The sequence below is a fragment of the Antechinus flavipes genome, chromosome 2 (genome assembly GCF_016432865.1).
Source record: "Antechinus flavipes isolate AdamAnt ecotype Samford, QLD, Australia chromosome 2, AdamAnt_v2, whole genome shotgun sequence".
Taxonomy (NCBI): domain Eukaryota; kingdom Metazoa; phylum Chordata; class Mammalia; order Dasyuromorphia; family Dasyuridae; genus Antechinus; species Antechinus flavipes.
This window is the reverse complement of record NC_067399.1, coordinates 362,039,924-362,061,651: the sequence shown is the minus strand read 5'-3', so window position 1 is coordinate 362,061,651 and position 21,728 is coordinate 362,039,924. Positions and strand designations below refer to the sequence as shown.

At 35.8% G+C, this 21,728-nt stretch overlaps 1 protein-coding gene across 6 annotated transcripts in view; it reads left to right on the top strand.

The window, feature by feature from the left end:
- The window catches only part of JADE2 (jade family PHD finger 2), a 201,766-nt gene that overhangs the window by 20,134 nt on the left and 159,904 nt on the right, over positions 1 to 21,728 (top strand). The window lies entirely within an intron of this gene.

The following is a 21,728-nucleotide window of genomic DNA, read 5'->3' as shown; positions in this document are numbered from 1 at the left end:
AGGAAAGGGTTCATGGCTTGCTTGCTTCAGATATCATTCCACTGAGATTGGAGAATGCCTGAAAGAGGAGGTTGACACTGGTTCTGAAGAAAGCTAGAAGTTTCTCCCACTTTAACTGAACTTGTATTCTTTTGGATAATAGGATATCAGTATAGGGGGGTGGGGAAAGATGAGAAAGGAAGATATCTTCTGAGCCTTAGCTTTTGACTGTATATCAAAGGCCCCTATCATGAAGGTTACACAGCACTTGAAATGAATGTGATCCCATTTGAGCCTTGACATTTTTTAATTGTTGTTATCTATTTTTTACATAAAAGAAAATTGAGTCTTAAGAGATGTTTACCTGTCATGATGACAAAGCTAGGATTTAACCTAGGCCTTCCTTTTTCTAAGCCTAGAACTTGATCTACTTCTTGCTTTGAAGATTTAGTATTCTCTCTCTTCCATGGGTAGAAAAACAGGCCTGAGGGGAAAATGACCTTCCTAGAATCACAAAATTAGTAACTCCCAAGATTCAAGCCTAAATCCATTGACTTAAAATCCAGGTTTCTTTCCATCTATTTACTTGGTCATGGAGAGCCAATGGGATGTAACAATGGTGTCTCAAATCCCTTTCTCAAATACTTCCTAGCTCTGTGACTGTGGGCCAATCCCTTAGTCTCTTAGTTTCATTTGTAAAATCACAGAGAATGAGAAAATAGCATCTTAGATCCAAAACTCCCAGGAACCTCAGAGGCCAACTAGTCCAACCTCTTCACATTACAAATAAGGAAACTGAGGCCCAGGGAAGTTGTATGACTTGCTCAAACTCACATAGGTAGTACATATGAGAGTTGGGATTTGAACACAGGTATTCGAACCCCAAAGCTAAACCTTAAGATGGTATGTAAATATTAAGTATTAGTCATTTAATATCTTAGATCTGGACTTTCCAAGGAAAGACTTCAGGATTAAAATACCAGCTCTCCCAAAATCATTGTGGGAAAGAAAGCTAGATTTTCCCTGTGGCAGTGATGGGAGGGAAAGTATTCAGGAATATTATAATAACAGCTCATTTTTATGTAGTGCTTTCCGGATGACAGCATCTTCCTGTACATTATTTCATTTGGTCTTTACTACAGCCTTGTGAGGTAAGTAATGGAATTGGATAAGATGAGTAAACTGAGGCTCAAAGATCACAGGTAAAGATGAAGGAACTAGGATTCCAATCTGGAGCTTCAAAATCAAGATTTTTTTTGTCCCATAACTATAATGTTCTTAGCCCAAGTTCCCAGGTTGATTTTCCTGGTCTTAATCATAGTTTGTGCTGTCTAGAAGTTTCTTCCTCTACATTTTTCTTACTTAACTCCAGATCCACACCAGAAGACACATTTTTCCAGGTAATTTGGAGATATGAATACCTTTGCTGTGCAATAATTGCAGCTGTTCCTTCAGACCTATGTGAAAAACCTAACCTAGCACAGTGCTGAGAGACACGTCAGTATTTCTTGGTGGAAAGGGATAGGAGGTGGGGGAAACTGAGCCTTGTGAGACAGTTCTTCTCCTAAATTATTCCCTATCACTCATCCTTCCTCTACATCTAGCCTCCCCTTTTTCTTCTCCATAACTTGTGGTGGGCCAGAGATAGTAGGAGGGTGATAGGGAGCCAAGAAAAACATGAGAAAAATAGAGACATAACAGCCTATAGGGGAGCAGTGAATGACATTTTAATGTGAAAATTGCCTGAGAATAGGCATGGATTTGTGTGGGCATGTGCCAATTATATGCAAGCAATGCTAATTTTTCCTAACTGCAGCAGAGCCCTGGTGTAACATGCGCCATCACCCCCTACCACAGACCAGATCCTTCTTTTAGTAAAAGCTGATACAGCTGAGTAGCCTATGTGAGGTGGGTGCTGGTCTCTGCGGACAGAAAGATTTTATTATGTTTTATATGAATGGTTTCAGTTTAATTCTATAAGCATTTATCTAAGGTTTCTTGTAAATCTAAATCTTATGATCTTATTAATTACCTATTTTATGCAAAGCAAACATGGAGGATTTAAGATTCATGTAGACAAGTATTCTCCAAGTCACTTTAAGGTAGGGGAAGGGAAGTAATAAACATTTCTATAGCACTTACTATGTGCTAGGTCCTGTGCCTTTACAAACGTACTCTCATTTATCCTCACAACAACCCTGAGAGGTACATGCTATGCTACCATTTTACAGATGAGGAAACTGAAGCAAGTTCCCATGACCAGAGAGCTAGTAAATCTGTGCAGTTATATTTGAACTCAAGTTCTTTTTTTTCCCCTCTTTTTTCTTTTTGTTTTTGAAGGCAATGAGGGTTAAATAACTTGTGCAAGGTCACACAGCTAGCGTCTGAGGCCACATTTGAACTCAGTTTTTCCTGATTCCAGGGCTGGTGTTCTATCAACTCCACCATCTAGCTACTCCTCATCCTTGATCATCCCCTCCAAAAAAAGAAGGAAGGTTTTCTTGACTCCAGCCCCAATGTACTATGCCACCTGGCTGCCTAGAACAATAAGGCAGGGAGTCAAAGAAAATTTCTTGAAGGAGCAAAGATAAGGAAGGAACATAGGGTAGTCATGGAAGTGACAGCAAAGAATCCAGTTTCACTAGAGCCTAGAGTGCTTAAAGAAGAGGGATAGAAAAGTGGGAGATAGCCGATAGCTGGATTGTGAGATCCAAACTACTCTGCCAGGCTGAGGACAATGGGGGGAGCCACTGATGGTTTTTGAATAGGACAAAGACATGAACATATATATAGTTGACGAAGATTATTTTGGCAGCTATGTAGAGGACAGGTTGGAGAGGGGAAAAGGCTTGAAATAGAGCCTTTGAAATGGTCTACAATGCTAGCCTAGGTGAGAGGTGAAAAGAGCCTGAACAAGACTGAAAGGAGGGTAGATAAAATGAATGGACATGACTTGGTAACTAGTTAAATATGAGTCATTAAAGAGAATGATTGCAAGTTTAGGAATTTGGGTGCATAGGAAGATGCTCAGTGGAATTAGGAAGTTCTCTCTTGAGTTTCAGATGTCATGGGCCCAGCTGCTCAAACTGTGGTTCATGACTCTGTGGGTCAGTATTTAATGTAGATGTAATGCCCGAGAAACTAGAGACCAGTTCAATAGTTTATTAAATGGAGAGATATACTGGGACGAGTGGATCCATGTTTGGTCCCAGGGCTGGACTACAGTATCATCTCAAAGAGTCCAGCACTAAGTATCACAGAGCAAGCTTTTTTATAGGATAACAAAACAATGACATAAAGGGGGAGGTACCTGGGATGACTCAATGGAGGGAGGTACTGGAGAGGTTACTGATATTCTAATGACATCTAAAATGGATGAACCTTTATCCTTTCAAATATTAAGAAAGAATGTCTATAACCTAAAATTATAAAACTTATAGCCTGGGGTTTTGGGGCAGAGCAATTGAGGTAGACCTTTATCTCATCAAACATTAAGAGGAAAAGGTTATAACCTGAGGCAGAATAACTAAATAGGATAATTAGGGAAACTAGGTCAGGGCATCCAAAGGGAACTTTGGCACAACATAGAGACCCTGAAATTATGATTTATTATCAGTAAATGTTTTGATTTATATACCTATTTTATATATGTAGGGTCATGTAAGAATTTCTCTGGCAAAAAAAGAGTTGCAGATGGAAAAGGTTTAAGGATTCCAGACCAGGAATCTGGTGGACATCTAGGAAGAATTCTAGTAAAGGAGAGATTAGGTTTAGATAAAGTGTTTTGTTGTTATTTTGAGTCATTTACAGAGAATTATTGGGAGCGGGTATGGTTTTTTAAGAGAAAAAGAGCAAGCATTCAGATTGGTAGGAGAATTAAGGAATAATAGTATCTAAGAATCTGGGGGAGGGAAAATTAATTATGGGGATAACAGTATCAAAAAAGAGAATTAAGACTGAGAAAAGGGCTTGGAATTTAGCTATTAAAAGATTGTTGATAACTTTTGGGAGAAGAGTTTCTGTCAGGAAAAGGATCAGAAGCCAAATTTATAAGGTTTAAAAGTAAGTGGAGGAATGCCGAAGTAGAGGCAGGGAATTTAGTAAAAGGGAAAATAAGATGAGAGCTTAAAGGGATAACATTCTAAAGGGAAGGATGTTTTTTAATTGTTAAGCTAAGAAAAGCCTGTGCATGCCTGTAGGCAATGTAGGAAGACTATAGATAAGGAAAGACTAAAGGTGAGAAGGAAAGAAACTTCTAAGAGCTAACTCTTGGAGAAAATACCACGTGATGGGATTGTGAATTGTAATGTCCTGGTTTAGCTTTCTGTAGGTCTTGGGACCAGCCTTCCTTTCAGCAGAATAATCACCACAAGAATAGCCAGGGATAAAGTCCAAATTCTTTATTGTCTCCTTCACAGTCTGTCTCCTTGGCCTGGAGCCTGGGCTAGCTTTCTGAAGGCCTTAATCTCAGTGGAGAAATGAAGGACAGGCCAGTCACCACAGTGGTGGGAGATGGAGAGAATGTGTCTCATCCAGTCCTTGTTGGCTCTTATATACTCTTATTATAATTACATCATTCTAGATGTCAATCTTGTAGTACTTTATTAAGTACTACATACATGTACTGAACTAGAGAACTATTAAGCACCAAGCTAAACTAGATAACCATTGTCTCATTAATTCCTCTGAGTTAGCACCTTGTTTCAAGTATCCTTCTCCAGAGTTCTGGCTCTCTATAGTGAATACCCATGAAGGATTGACTTTGGCAAAAAGAAAAGCTATCTCTTCCTCAAAGATAGAAATAAAGGAGAAGAAGACTGGTGAATGTGTAAGGGCATTTTTGAGTTTTGGCATTGGCAGATGAGGAAGCACACAAAGTATGGGTTCTTCTTTCTTGGTAAAGGAGAAAGTGCCACAAGAAAAGAGAATTTAGAAATTAGGCTTTGAGGGACTAGGAAGTTTTGGGATAGTCACCAGGGGGAATGGGATAGAGTCAGTTTAAAGAAAAAGAGGATTTGGAAGGAAACTATAGTGGAGACTGTTTCTTAGGGCTTAGTGATTACATACAGCTTTAATGAGAAAAAATTACAAAGCATGGAGTAATCAAGAGATCAAAGGGATTGACAAGGCATTACCTCTTTTTCTCTTCATCTCACAGCCTATTGAACATCATCCTTTACTATCTTCTGTTTTATTCCAGTCTCTGATGAAGAAATGCCCATATGCCCTTCTCTACTGCCAAATCTTTTACATACATCCCCCAGCTTCTTCTTTTCTGACCATATTGTGTGTGTGTGTATGTTCCTCCAATTCTGATGAGAGATCTGTGTTCCCCTCCGTACTTCACCTATTTCCTCCTTCACTGTAAAATCTCTGTCAGGTCTTGTCAGATAATGTATCCCATTCTACCTCTCCCCTTCCTCTTTTCTCAGGGCATTCTTCTTTCTTATTCCTTAATTTTTTTTTTAGATAATCTTATCATCATAAAACTTATACTTCTACTTTTCTATGTGTATGCCTTCTTATTGCCTTAATAATGAGAAAGTTTTTAGGAGTTATATCATTTAGTATTAATTTATTATATCACATAGGAATATAAACAGTTTATATAGAATCCTTTTTGATTTCTCTATACTGTTTGCCTTTTTATGCTTCGTTTACATATCATATCTGGAAGTCACATTTTCTGTACAATTCTGACTTTTTCATCTAGAATGCTTGAAAACCCTCTTTTATTAAATGTTCATTTTTCTTCCCTGAAGGATTATATTCCATTTTGTTTATAAATCTTAACCTCCTTTGTCCTTTGGAATATATTCCAAGCTCTCTGATCCTTTAATGTGGAAACTGAATTAGTCAGAATTTTTTTTTTCTGTTTTTTGCTCATTTTCTAGTCAATTTTTTGCCTTTTAACTTTTTGCTAATGGAACTCTGCTTCCCAAGTGGAGGGGGTATTGTCTAAAGCTTCAATCTTACTATGCTGACGGTGGCTCCCTAATATTTGAATTGTTTCTTGACTTCTTGAAGTATTTTCTCTTTGGGGGACTAGAAAGCTCTGGAATTTGGCTATAATATTCCTGATGTTTTCATTTTGGGATCTCTTTCAGGAAGTCATCTGTAGTTTCTTTCAATTTTTATTTTTTTCTCTGGTTCTAGAACATGGGGATAGTTTTCCTTGATAATTTATTAAAAGATAATAGCTAGGCTTTTTTGAGTCTCTTACCATTTAATTTATTGTGTTTTCATGATTTTCTTGGATTACTTGCATTCTTCTTATCAATTTTTCTTCCACCTCTCTCTTCTTTTTTTTGAGCTCTTCCATGACCTGAGACCAATTCATTTTTCTTTGAGGGGGAACAGGAATTTTGATTTTGTTGTCTTCTGAGTATGTGTTTTGAGTTTCCTTGTCACCATAGTAACTTTCTATAGTCAGAATTTTTTTTTTTCTGTTGTTTGCTCATTTTCTAGTCAATTTTTTGCCTTTGGAGTTCTGCTTCCCAAGTGGTATTGTCTAAAGCTTCAAGTTTTCTGTATAGCTATTTTCAGAAGCAGTTCTGGGAAGTTTTGGTTTTTTGAGGTGGTATGATATAGAAAGGACTGTGCTTTCAATTCTGCTGTATAGCAGGCACTCTTTTTCAACCTTGGAATTGTGACCAGGGTTCCTACTCCTTTGTAGCTGTAAATTCTGCTGTACTTGTGTTTCTCTTCACACTGGGACTAAGATCCAGGCAACCTAGATTCAAATATAGGCAATGCAACAGAGTCCTGGACCTGGTGCTAGCAAAAGTAATGAGGTCTAGATTGAACCAAATGATGAGATTAGGGTTCCTGGTGGTCAGGGAGTTAAATGATGAGGTTAGTGGCATTGGAAAGTCAGTCTTTGCTATGAATGAATAAAGACTGAATTCCTTAGTGGCAAGGTCTCACAGAGATGTGAAATTTCAGTAGAGAAATCGCGACAGAGAGGTATAGTCTTGTTAGGGAAATAGATGAGAAAAAAGTAAAGAGAGGGTAATGCTGAAAGAGAATATCATTTCAACAGGCAGAGGGTTGCTGCTATGCCAGAGAGGTTTCTTGGCATAGCATGTTAGGTCCTCTGGAAAGACTGAGCCCCAAGTTGGCTCATTTTATGTACAAGCTGGGGTTTGCTCTTGATTGGGGCTGGTCAGCGCTAGAATTGTTATAATTGAATGACTGCCTTTAGGCTGATCTTTAATTTAATGGGAAGCTTAATCAATAGTGAGTGTTATCAATAGGGGTGATGCTCCGCTCCCAGGATAACAAAATGAAACTGTTTATCCTGTTTCCCTGGGGGGAGGGAGGGTAGTCTTTTAAAGAGTCCAGGATTCAAGGAGACTTTCTTCTTGTGAGAGAAAATTTCAGGGTTCCTCTCCAGTTTCAAGCTCCCCTCCTCAAAAGGACTTCTGTAAAGATCTTTCTGACTTTTATCTGATCTGATCTAATCCCCTTATGTCTGTGGGCTGAAAGGTCTGTTAATCTCCACTGTTGCCGTTGTTTCGGTTACTCCAAGACCTATTCCTGATTTGCTGGGTCCCAATCTGTGTTGAACCATGCTTCACTCTCACACAGTTATAATAGGTGGCCAACCTTCTAATTTTTCTTGGGCTGGAAAATAGTTACATTCTGTCTGGGTTCTGGCACTCCAGAAGTTGAGTCATGATTTGGAGGAGAGCTCAGGCAAGTTCCTGTCCTTATCCCATTGTTTGGGCTCCATCTGCCTCCAGACCTGTTATTTTGCAAAGGAGTAGACCAAGATATTTTCTTATCTCTTTTGAGACCATTTTTTGTTTTTTATAATTTTAAAACATTCATTTTTTATTATTTTCTGGTGGTTGTTCTCATTTGCATTGTTGAAATCATGTGTATTGTGTTTTTGTTTCTGCTTGATTTCTCTGTTTTACATCATGCAAATCTTTACAGGCTTCTCTGTTATTCATAAAGTAATATTTCATTATGTTCATGTACTACATATACCATTCCATAATCTAAAGTTTCTATTTTGTTTCCAGTTTTTTGCTACTATATTATAAATGTTTTGATGTATATGGGGCCTTTCTTATCTTTGACTCTTTTGGGTTATAAACCCAGCAGTGAAACCTGGATTTAAAAAGGGTATGGGTAGTTTAATCACTTTATTTACATAATTCCAAATTACTTTCCAAGGCGCAAGTACTTATTCACAGAGCCACCAACAGTACACTCCTTTTCTATCTCCCTACAACTCTTCTAACATTAATCGTTGTCATCATTTTGCAGTGTTTGCAGGTTATTAGGTTAGGCTTCAAAATTGTTTTGATTTGCCTTTTATTGATTATTTGGAGTACCTTTTCTTATAGTTGTTAAAAATTTCCAATTCTTTTGAGAATTGTTTGTTCATTTTTATTGAGGCATTGCCTTTCGATTTATATCCATCTGTTAGTTTATATATCATGAATACTAAACCCTTATCTGAGAAATTTAATATAAAAATTTTCCCTCTTCATCTGATTGCTTCCCCCATTTTTCATAAGTATATTACATTTATTCATGCAGTTTCAAATGATTAACTTTTTAATTTTTTGTAATTTTTTTCTATCATTTATTTCATTGAAAATGTCCCTATTCTAGCTGTAGGTGGCATATGGCCTATTTTTCTTTTGATTTTTTTTTTAATGTGTGATCTCTGTGTGATCTCTAATATTAAAGTCACACACCATTTTGAATTTATTGTAGAATATTCTGTTGCTATTGATCTAAACTTAATTTCTGCTAAGACTGCTCTCTAATTTTCACCTGTAGATTTTTTTAAAAATCAAATTGAGAATTCTTTCCTAAGTAATTTAAGTTTTCCAATTATCCAATAGTGGGTTATTGATTTGCATTGTTTATAATTCTCCCTTCTCTGGCCTCTTCCATTTCTCTGCTTTCTAATTTTTTTTAACCAAATGATATTGATGACTCCTGCTTTATGGTAGATTTTGAAATCTTGAAATGCTATTTTCCATTTTTTTTTGACTCTTTTCATTATTTCCCTTGATATTCTAGATCTTTTATTTCTTCAAACAAATGTTGATGTTATTTAAGTTATGAAAGATATCTCTATAATAATTGTCATTTAATTATATTGGCATGAATATTTCTTCAATTATTTAAAATGTTATATATATATATTAAGGGGCAAGTTAGAGTTTAATCTACACAAATATTTTGTGCACCTTATTAGATTAATCCCCAAAGGAATTTTGTAGATATTTTCAATGAAATTTCCCTTTCTCATAGTGCCTTTTGATTTTAGGATTATTGTATAAACATACTGTTGATTTTTGAGTTCACTTTGTAGGCTGAAACTTTGCTGAAGCTATTGTCTCAATTAACATTTTTGCTGGTTCCTTAGGATTTCACTTTGTAGGCTGAAACTTTGCTGAAGCTATTGTCTCAATTAACATTTTTGCTGGTTCCTTAGGTTTCCTTAGGACATTAGTAAATTGGGATAATTTTATCTTCTCTTTTACACCTTTAATTCTTCCTCTTGTTTAACTGCTATTGATAGCATTTCTAAAATTATATCAAATTATAATGTTGAAGTGAACATTCTTATTTTATTTCTGTGTTTTGTTTTGTTTTTGTTTTTTTAGGGGGGGAGATGGGGGAGGGGGGAAGCTTGTAGTGCATCTCCATAGACTATTATGCTTGCTTTTGACTTTACAGAAAGATAATTTTTCTATTAAGAAAATTCTTCAATGCCTGTGCTTTGTTGGGTGGGGTTTTTTTTGTTTGTTTTTTAAAGTATAAGTGTGTACTTTGTCAAAGCCTTTTTCTATATCTCTTTAGATAATCATGTGGTTTGGGGGTATTTTTGTTTTTTAATGTGATTTATTATGGTGATTGTTTTCCTAACATTGAAACATCTGTCTATCCCTGTTATAAATGCAATTTTGTCATAATAAATTATTTCTTGTATGAATTGCTGTAGTCTGACAAAATTATAAAACTGTTTGAATCAGTATTCAGTATCATTAATGAATACTGATAATGGTCTATAGTTTACCTTTACGTTAGCCTTCCTTGGCGTTTAGGTTTGTTTATAGGATAAACATAAAAGGAATCTGTTAGGGTGTGTGTTTCTCAGTTTTTGAGAATAAAATTTAGTCTTTAGTTTAGACATTAAAAAGATATTCCTTCCCTTTCCCCCCTCCTTCTCCCCCCCCCCCCCCCCCAGTTTTGTTAGCTTTTATTTACACAGAAGTCTGTGATCATTCTTTTTATTTCTTTGGATTTTGTGGTGATTTCACCCGGGTTTTGTTGTGATTTCAGCCTTGTCCATTTGTTACTTTGTTGATTTGTTTTTCTGCCCTTTTCTTTTTAATCAGATTTGGCTGAAGGTGGCTCAATTTTGTTAGTTTTTCCAAGAAACCCATCTAGGAACCCATTTTGTTTATTATTTCTGAGTTTTTGTCTTATCTATTTCTCTTAATTCTCATCTCTTCTTTTGTGCTTATCTTAGATTTTTTCATTTATCGACTTTCTAAGTTTTAAAAATGCATATTCAGTTCATTAATCCTCTCCTTTTCTATTTTGTTAATGTATGTTTTTAGGGATATAATTTTTCCCCTGAGGACTGCTTTAGCTGCATCCCAGAGTTTTGGTATGTTGTTTCATCATTATAAATTTTTTTCATATAATTACTGTTTCCATGATTTGTTCTTTGACCCATTTATTATTTAGGATTTCGTTGTTTAGTTGTTAGTCTCCCTTTTGCCTCTGTCTTTAGTTTTTATTCCCTGAGCTCTTACTACTCTCCAGTTATAGTCTGTAAAAGATGTATTTACTCTTTCTGTGTTTTTTATATTTATTTGCAATACTTTTTGCCTTAATGCATGGTAATTTTTGTACAAGTTCCATGTGGGTACTGAAAATCATGTTTTGTTTTGTTTTGTTTTAGCACTCATTTAGAAAATACCAAACGTCTTTTAGCTCTAGTTTTTTTTTTTTTTTTTTTAATTTAAGCTCAATTCTATATCATTCATTTTTTTTGTTTATCTTTCTGTTAGATTTGCCCATATCTGAAAGAGGAATAGATATTAAAAGTTCTAATGTTATTGTAAATTGCTTATGTCTTCTTGTAAATCTGTTAATTTTTCTTTTATGAATTTAGATGCTAAAACACTTGGAGCATACAAATTTAATATTCATATCAGTTTGTTGTCTTTGGTTCTTTGCAGTATAATTTAGTTTCTTGTTTATCCTTTTTATGTTACAAATTTGTGCTTTGTGGGGCAGCATGATTACAGTTTCTGCTTTTTTTTTTTTTTTTTTTTTTTTTTTTTGATTCACCTGGTGCTTAGTAAATTTTATTCCAGTCCTTAGTTTTTAATTCTCTGCTTTTGCTTTTAAATATATTTCTTATAAGCAGGAAGTTGTGGAGTTTTTTGTTTTCTTACCTAATCTGTCACTTTTTTATCTCATAGAATTGTTTAATCCAATCATATTTAAAGTTGGATTTACTTCCTCATTTTGGCATGTGTTTGTGTAATATTTTTCCAAATTAGGATTTTATAGTATTTTGCTTAATGTACTTTAAAATAATCCTATTTCTTGTCTTTTTATCTGATTTCCTGACCTCCCCCCTCTTTTCTGTTTACAAACTTTTTCTTTAGTTTTTGAGTTTCACTTAACTTAATTCTTTTTTCACTCTTTTATCAATTGTCTTATCTTCCCTTTCTCTTCATTTAAATTATTTATTAAATGATCAAGTAAGATGTTCCTTCCTCTCCTCCCCTTCAGTGTTTTATTAGTTTAAAATTTTCATTTTCTGTTCTTTTTCAAAAAGGATTGATTTATATTGTTCACTTCATTAATTTCCTTTTTTCTATTCTAGATTTTTATTCATTCTTTCATGCTTTGTATATATTATTACCTTGTAGATCTTTCCCTCATTTTTAGAAGTAGCAGTACATGAGAAGGAAAACATAGAAGTATTGCTCCCATGATAGAAATTTTTCAGTGTCCCTGATTGTGTAGTCCATTAGATTACACTTGCAGGTTATGTTACCTTGGGTAATAATCTTGAGATCCTTAGCTCTTTGAAACATATTATTCTATTTCTTTCTGTCATATTTAGTAGGTAACAATTTGTTATTCAAATTTCTTTTTCTTTATATTTATATTCTTCTAGTATCTTGAAGAATTTGTTGCTTGCCAATGTAATTGTTTAACTTAGTTACAATCTGTCTTGGAGTTTACAAAACACATTTTTGTTTTGTTTTCCTAGGGGCAATCTGTGGTTTCTTTCTAGTTGAACTTTGTATTCTAAGCTAGTGTTTTGTTTTTGTTGTTTTTGTTTTTTTTTGTATTATTTCTTATATTATGGTTTTCACGGGTTTTTTTATTTCTGTTCCTGTTGAGACTTATGATTCCTAAGTTTTCACTATATACCCTATTTTCATGATCAGTATGTTTTGTCTTTTTTAAGAGATATGTGTTGTAACATTATTACTTTTTGTTTCTCTTCCAGATTATCCTTCACTTCTGTGTATTTGTCTTATTGATCTCTTGTTTCTTTGGAAAGAATTTCAATTTTAAATTCAAATTTTTCGTTTTTTTTCTTTAAAAATTAGTTTTAATTGATTATTTTAAAAAATTTCCCTGCAGGTCATAAATTCTGCTTTCATGATTATTAGTTTTTTTTTTTTTTCCTTGAGCCATTCAATTATCCTTATATAGATGTTCAGTTTGGAATTCCTCAGAGTCTTCTGCCTTATCAGCTGTTAATTCATTTTCCTCCATCTTGCAATATTTATTCAGAGGTATTTAGATTTGTTTAGTTATCCCAGAGGCTATCTTCTTTTCTGTTACTAATATTTTTCCTGTTGATTTAATTGTTTAAGGTTTTTAACTGATTTTTTCCCCAAGATCTTTCATAATTACAGGGTTTTTTTTTCCTCCTTTATATCTCCCTATTGCTCATTTTCTGACTCCTTCTCTTTTAATGGTGATTTTCTCCAAGGACTGGAATTCAAAGCTGTAGCAACTACTTGTGAAGTATGGGAATTCACACAAGTTGGCACCCTCTATTCTTTGTTCTCTTGCTGAATACTACTGCAGTATAGCAGGCATTCTGCCATCCCAAGCATAATCAGTTTCTGTTTTTTTGTAACTTCATCTCTGCCTCATGGGGCTAAGTATGAATAGATTTGAATTCTGTTGTTTTGCCATAGAATGATATGATGAGACTCTGGACAGAGGAGTATGCTAGCAGAGATTTTCACACCAGCCAAAGAATTGCTCAGAGTCTTTGAGAGCACAAGCCTGTGTACCTTGCAAGAAACTAGAAGCTAGAATGAATGAGTTAAGGATTAAGGGATTAGTTTCCTCAACTGATAATTCATCATATTGTTTCTTTATTAGATTTCCTGTGAAGACTTTATCTCTTTTTCATAATTTTTATTTTAAAGAGTTTTTTGGGGGAAAATGTCTAGTTTTCTACCTTGTTAGTCATAGGATTCAGACAAGAAACCCTTTACTTCAAACCTCCTGTTTTTCTGAAGTTCTTTTTTTTTTTTTTTAAGGCAATTGGGGTTAAGTGACTTGCTCAAGGTCACATTATTAGTAAATGTCTGAGACCTGATTTCAACCTCTGGTCTTCTTGACTGTAGGGTAGGTGTTCTATCCACCTTGCTGTCCTTGAACTTTCCCCTTGACAGAAAGGGTGCCATCATCATCCTTTAGGTCATCCAGATTTACTCCCTCAGTGTTATTAGACTCAGGTGCTCACTCCTCAACTCATTCCCACATATCTAAGCTTTGCCAGAGCTATATCTTTCTGTTTTCATAACTCCTATCCTATTTAAATCCCTTTCTTTCTGTTCCATTTCTAGGATCATCATTTTAGCTAGTGCTCTCATTATTTCTCCACTAGATTATTACACTGACTTCCTAATTGGTTTGTCTTCCTTAAGTCTTTTCACTTGCACAGGTCTGACTGTTACATATACTCTCTCTATTCAGTAAAATCCAATGATTCCTTGTTGCAACTAGGATCAAATACAAATTCTTCCACTTGGCTTTTAAAAGCTTTTCATAATCTGGCCTCCTTATTATGCATAACTCCCCTTCATTCACTCTGTAGTCCAACCAAGCTAGCTTTATATTCTATTTCCTAATCCTTGGTTATGCATGAAATATACTATCACTATACTTTCTTGGTATCCCTAATTTCCTATAGAACCAGTTCAGTTCCATTGCCATCTTGTGAATAAAATCTTTCTTGGTTCTCTTTTTCCTTTCCCACTACCACTATCAAAGCTTTCTTATATTTGCTTTTCATGTGTTTTGTGTCTACTTATGTCACTGGAATGATAACACAGACTGCTTGAGGGCCTGACTATTCTGCTTTAGCATTTTAAGTACTAGCATATTGCTTAGCAAGTAGTAAGTGCTTAATAAATGCTTGTTGATTGGTTAAAGTGGGAAACTTGGCATTGATACTCTGTGATTTTGGGCAAAGGCTCAGGTCCTCTATAAAATAAAGGAGTATTAAGCTTTTATTTAGTATCTTATTCCTTTTTTGTAGAGCTAAAGATTTATTAAGTTTATACCAAAAAGAAAAAAAAATTTGGAAGATTGGACCATATAGTGTAGAGGCAAGATTTGAGCAGTAGAAGTCAAAGTTCTGGCTCTGTTATTACTTTTTTTTTTTTTTTTTTTTTTGATGCAGGGTAGGTCCTCACTCTGAGCTGCAGTTTCCTCTTCTATAAAAATCTGGATCCCTAAGGTCACATCCATTCCTAAGTTTTCTTATGTTCTGTGCATCATTAACATCCTGTTAATGTCCTTTAAGGAGCTGTGATTTGGGGGAGTTTTTTAGGTAGTAAGGTTGAAAGAGAATTCTCCTCATACATTGCTACCAGTCCTAATGCCCTTGGCTTTTCAGGTAAGATATAAAGCTGTAATAGCAGGCTCATTCTTTGATATTGTAAAAGACAACAATGATATTATGAGGGAATTCTCTTTTGGAAAAAGCAGCTAGTTAAAATATCTGTGTAAGACAGCTTAAATATAGTTCTAAATAGAGATGAGGTTCAAATATATGACCTGGGAGCCTTTCCCAAAATACCATCAAGTGACCTTGAAATATATACCCTCAGGTGTAGAGAAAAATAGCCAATCCTATGTTAGGCACTGGTAGAAATGCAAAGATTAATTATGAATCATACCTGTTTTCATGGAGTTTATAGTCTAGGAGGTAGAGTAAGGTACACAGATAAAAAGTTTATTTTATATTTATGTTGCTGCAACAGTACTAAGTGCTATGTTATCAATCTATCCTAGGGGGATGAAGGAAGACTTCATGGAGGAAAATGGCACTTGAATTTGGCTTTAAAGGATAGGGAAGGATTTGGCAGCTAAGGGGAGATAATTATTTGGTTTGTGGGGAGCATAAGGTAAGAATAGAATTTTGGGAGAGGGATGGGTTAAGTTCTTCAAAGCAGATCAGTCCTTAGTAAATAGATTTTGAATGGGAAGGTCCATTTGCACCAAATCCCTTGTTTTTACCAGTGAGAGAAATGAAGTCCTGAGAAGCGGAACAATTTTTCCCAGATCACATAGTAAGAATCCAAAGAGAAATCTGAATTTCTGATCTCTGACTTTAGAGGTAGCACTATGACTTGTTGGATCCAATGAAAGGATTCTTGTTTAGGTTTTATTATTTGAGGGAGACATATCTTTGCAGATATTAGAGGGAAAATAGGACTCCAAGCTTCTGGTGATCTCCCTCTCCTGAATTCCTCTAGCCCTTGTTTGCAACAACACCCTTTAGCATTAATCTTGTAAGAGCCTTAGCTGGTACTACAGTTTATATCTTAGATTGATCTGTTGTTACATCTTATCTCCACACCTAGAACTAGGACAATTTTCCCTTGTGATCTCCTAGACTGCCTTTCATGAGATAGGCACTCTGGAAAGGTTTGTTGAATATTGATAGCAATTACATAGATAGTGCTTCTCCTTTTTTATGGGTGGTCTCATTTGAGATTCTCTTACTCCATAAGGTAGATACTATAATTTAAACTGAGTCTCAAAAAGGTTAAAAGATTTTTTCAGGGTCAGATGATTCTAGTGTGCCAGACTTGGGCTTTGAACCCAACTTTGAGCATAGCTTCCAGAATAGCACTTTTTCTACTCATTGTTAAATAGAAAATTACCAATGCTTTAGAAGATGAAGAAAATCAGAAGTGAAGTACTTTTCTCAGAAAAAGGAGGGTGTAACTTGGTCTTCCTAGCACATACTTAATTTTTGCAAATCAGAAAGAGCTTGAGGATTGGGGAGATGCCTTAGGGAAATTATAGCACAACTTGGCCTATTACTTTGAACATAATAAGCCTCTATAAATGTTGAATGAATGAATGAATAAGGATCTGCTCTTGATAGATCCATCTAGCTCTGAGCAAATTACCAGCAGTTTTCTGCTCCATCAATCAGGCAGACATTTATTAAATGCTTACTCTCTGCCAGAGTATGTACAGTGTTCTAGGTATACAGAAGCAAAAGAAACAGTTCTTGACCTCAAAGTGTTTACATTCTATTGGGGGAGACAGCATCATCATAAATGCATTTATCCTTTCCACATCACAGGGTTTAGGTGTAATGCCGGAGAAACTGAGCAAGACAGAGATTAGAGACCAATTTAAATGGAGAGATTTATTTGGACCAAATGGATCCATGGTTGGTCCCAGGTCTGAATGAGACTATCGTCTCAAAGAATCCAGCCCTGAGTATTGGGACAGCAAGATTTTTTTTATAGGATAACAAGAACAATGACATAATAGGGTAGGTACTGGAGAGGTTACTGATATTCTAATAATGTCTAAAATGGATAGACTTTTTTCCTGTCAAATATTAAGAAGGAATGATTATAGCCTAAAGATATAAAACCTTTATCTCATCAAACATTAAGAGGGAAAGGTTATAACTTGAGGCAGAGTAACTAAAAGGGACAATTAGAGAAACTAAGTCAGAACATTAAAAGGGAAGTGTGGCATAACATTGGGATGTGTTGCCCTGTGATTTGAAAGATCCATTCAGGGTAAAAATTTTTTTGTCTCTTCATACCAGAAGAGAAGTCTGACAATTTTTTTTTTTCTTTTATGAGGTGTTTGCAGGACATTATTATAAAATTTGGGTTAAGTATATCATCATAAATTCTGTGTCTGCTGGCTCCCAAGTGTCATCTTTGGCTTCTGCAAAACTCCCCCAAAATTTCCTTTTAATTAATTCCTTAAAATTAAAGGTCAATCTTCTATATATGTTGAAACCTTGAAGGTGAATGTCTTGATTTGGAAGGATAACAGTGAATACATATCAAATAATTACGGGCTTATTGGGAGTTGGTGCAAGGTGGAGAGAAATCAGAAAAAGTCTGATGGAAGAGGTGATGTAGCACTCAGCTGGACTTTAAGGAAATGAGGGATTATAGTAAGCATAGATAAGGAGACACTCTAAGGATAGAAGATAGTATTTTAGGGCACAAAGAAGGAACTGGAATATGTGAGTTCTAAGAGGCTCTAGCTATCTGGACTGTAGAATTCATGGGAAGGGAAAGATTCTAGAGCAATCTTGGAAAGACTGGAAAGAACAAATAGTGAAGGGCTTTAAATGATAGAGGAGTATGTATTTTATTTTAGAAGTAATAAGGAGCTCCAGAATTTATTCATCAGGCAAGTAACATGATAAACCTTATATTTTAGGAATGTCAGTTTCACTAGGGTTTGGAGGATGGACAGAAGGGGACAGGGCCTGAGACCAGGAGATCATTTAGGAGATTGGTAATCAAATAATTCTGAGATTTGGAAGGATGTTGGGGCATTTGATAGAAGTATATATACCAAAGTATATATATTCCATTTTTGGAAGTGGTATATATTTGTGGGAAAAGAGAATTCATTTTGTCTTGGACAAATAATTATAATAGTGGTTGACATTTACATAGTGCTTTACATCTATTATCTCATTCATCCTTATGGGAGAGAGTAGTTAATTAGCACAAGCATTATGTACTGTGGGTATTGTTGTTATTTTGGTTTGGACCTTCTTTCTGGAAGTATGTTGAGCATGGAGATTAAGAGTGGTTTTTTCCCAAAGTCACACAGCCAAGATGAGTCTGATGTATGGGACTGTTTCCTCTCTGCCATGTTCTGCCTTTCTCAACATGAGACAATGTGTAGTAAATAGAAACTTATTGTAGGAATCAGAGGAGAGAGAGATCAGTGGAGCCTGGCATAGTTAGGGAAATCTTCCTGAAAGAGATGAGTTGTGATCAGGATCGTGTAAGATAGAAAGACTTGAATAAGCAGGAACTCTTTGGAGCAGCAATAATCACATTCTGCCTTGCAGCTGCCCTTATACTGCATTAAAAAGTTTGCAAAACACTTGACATGTTATTTTATCCTATGATATTTTATTATGGTATGATATGATATATTTTATATATGATTTTATATCTATGATATTATTATTTCCAGTTTACAGAGGAGGAAACTGAGGCAAATAAAATGACTTGCCCAGAATCACACAGCATCTAGATCCAATGAATGTTCTATCTACTTCTTCACACATTGCACTTGTGGTTTTGATAAGATTTTGAATATTGTTTTGGACCAAGAGAAACTAAAGAATTGATCCCTGAAGCAAACTGGCAGAAGGTTCTGATAGAGATCAGTTCAGTTCCATGGTCCCACCCTCTGGGGAGGTGGTTTGTTCTGAAATCCAAGTTATGTCAAACCGCTAATGCCCACTCTCTGTAGAAGTTTCAAGCAATCTCACCTTGCCACACCCTGTCAAAAATTCCAGTTTTGTCACTGAGGTTAAATTTTCTGTATAAAACCTACTTGTAGGCCATCCCATGCCTGCTACCCTCCTTTGGGTCAGCCCACCATGGCACTCTGCCTTTTTCCTTACCTTTTCCCCCCGTGCCTCTCCCCTTGCCCCCAACTCCATTTTGTTTTTCAACCCCACTTCTTTCAGGATTTAGCCTGAGGGCTATGCTAATAAGGATATCCCCCAATCTCATAGGGTGCTATTTTTCTGAGTTTCTGTGAGTCTCACTGAAGACGTTTTCTTTCATATGCTCTCACTCTATTTCATATTCTCTTCTACTTCTCCATTCCTACTGTCTATTGCATCCCTTTATTTTGTCTGTAACCTCTTCCCCTAAATAAATTTACCTTTTGCCAAAGAATGGCCATTGAGAATTCTTCACATGCCCAAACTCCAGGTTTTGGTGCCTGCCATCATTTGGTGCCAAATCCTACATCATAGGTCCCATCAACTTAATTGGTATAGGCAACTTTCAGATGAGGCAACTCTCTTTACAAATGCAAGTCTATACTTTCTTCAGTTCCCCATCCAATGTATTTTAGGTGAGCTTGAATTTATACCTTCAGAGTTCCAAACACAGCTTTCTTTCATTTGTTCAAGCTCCTTCTTTCTGGATTTCAGTTTCATAAATAAGATATGAAATAGGGATAATAATTGGAGTTCTCTGTCTCTGGGTTTATTTGGGGGTGGTATGAAGTAGCAGGTGCTGGCCTCTCCCACCACCCCACCACCCCCTCCGGGGGAAGGTTGTTTTGGTCTAAGACTGTAAAACACAAGGGAGGTGTGTGCTCTGCCTTTATACCAGATAAAACTGAAATCCTCTCTCTCTCTTCCCCACTTTCAGACAGTCTGTAGAAACAAATTCAGTCCCCTAATCCGAGGGAGGAAACAGGTGTCTAGGCCAAGACTGGCAGGAGGGAAATATTTGCATGGGACAGAAAAGTCCCCTGATGCTTTGGTTTCTCAGATCAGCACTTTTCTCACTTTCCCCATCCAAAATTAGAGACAATTTGAGTGGAGGCCTTGCTCCTTCTTGCATATTCAGGACCCTAGCTAGATATGACTGCATTGTTCCAGAATTAGGAGAGAAGTGCCCCCACAAAGCCCACCAAGGAAGGATAATGAGTGAGTCACCTTTTCATAACTTATTCATTAGAGTTTATTGAGCTTCCCTGGATTTCCCCTCAAATGGTCTGCTGTGAGAGATAAACTTAAGATTGGAGTCAGAAAACCTGGTTTCAAATACCAGCTCATTCACTAATCTACTATGTTACTTTCCTTTCTTTCTTTCTTGTTTTTTCCAAAAACTTTTAATCTTTTTTTAAAAAAAGAAATGTCAAGGTTTTTTAAATTTTTGAGTTACAAATTCTCTTCTTCCCTCTTAGATAAGGTAAGCAGTTTGATTTAGATTATGCATGTGCAGTCATGCAAATCCTTACTTTCTTCATACGTAAAATGAAGAATGTTTATTTGACTTAAATAACTTTAGAGTCTGTGGCTATCAAAATTTCAATGACTTTAGACAAGTCCCAATGCCTTGGGATATTTTATATATATACATTTCCTTCATAGGATTATTTCAAGGATTAGATGACTAAGTGGATATCAAAGAACATAAAGAAGTCTACAGGTTCCTTGAGTGGAGGGAAGTGGCTAAGTTTCAGGCCAGTTTGCTAGAATACTTTAGACTTGATTCTGTAGGGTTTGGGGAATCATTGTTGGTGGTTTTTGACCCTCTGGTCAATGATGTGACCAGGAATGGTGTGATAGTTTAGGAATTATCTCTATCAATCATCTTGAATAGGATTGATATTGAAATTTCATGAAAAGAAGACCCTTTCCAAATTCAGAGGTGTGAGACCCAGGTCAAAGGCATTGGCCTTCCTGAAATCATTTTCCAGCGCACACAGACCATACTTTTTTTTTGAAGGGATTCTTTTGTTTTGTAATTGGTAAACTGATTACTTTTTAGGTGGGCAATTAATCATTTCACACTGTTCTCTTAGAATCATATAATATTGAAGGTCATCTACTCTAGCCCCCTCATTTTATAAGTGAGGAAGCTTGACACATAACTAACTGGCAGATGAGCCAGGCTTTCTGATTCCCAGGATGACCTATTGCCTCTTTTTTTTTTTTTTTTTTCTATATATCTTATCTCCTTCACAGAGATTGGGAACTCCCTAAAGGCAAATCATCTCTTTTCTCCAGTACTTGGTGTTGCCCTACACAAATAACAATCACTATTAACATTTGCAAAATTGAGTCATCTGCAGGCCAAAAGTCCATGCTTCTCCACTATTGTGGAGAGAGGTTATTATCCATTCTTGAAACATTATCCAGTGAAATATTTTTTCCTTGGGAGACCAAGCTAGGAGGAGAGAATAACATATAGGATTGTTTCTGGATTATTTTGGTCTAGGAAAAGATAGATTAGTCCTAGAGAAAATCACACATTTAAGGCCTCAAATCCCTTGCCTCGGATTTTATATTCTGCCTAACATTTTTTTTTCTCTGAGCAATGAGTTCAGAATAGATTATTATTTCTATTTTATTTCTGTTATTTGCTAGGGTATGTTTTGGAGGAATGAGGCCTTTTATGTCATTTCTCTAACGAGAGTGAAGTAGTAGGAAAGCCACAGGAGGGGGCAGGGGGGTTCAGTATTTGGCTGCTGTTCACTCCTTATGTGAGCTTCTCTTGTATAGCTTTGCCTGGCTGGACCCTACCTGTTTGGCCAGTGAGTGATGGGAAAGAACAACTCATTTTGGTTTGGAATATGTTGTAAGACCATGTTTAAGTGCCTGACAATGCTCATGTAACTTGTTAGAGAGCTGGGTATTTGGAGCAATTGCCAAACTACTATCAGAGCTT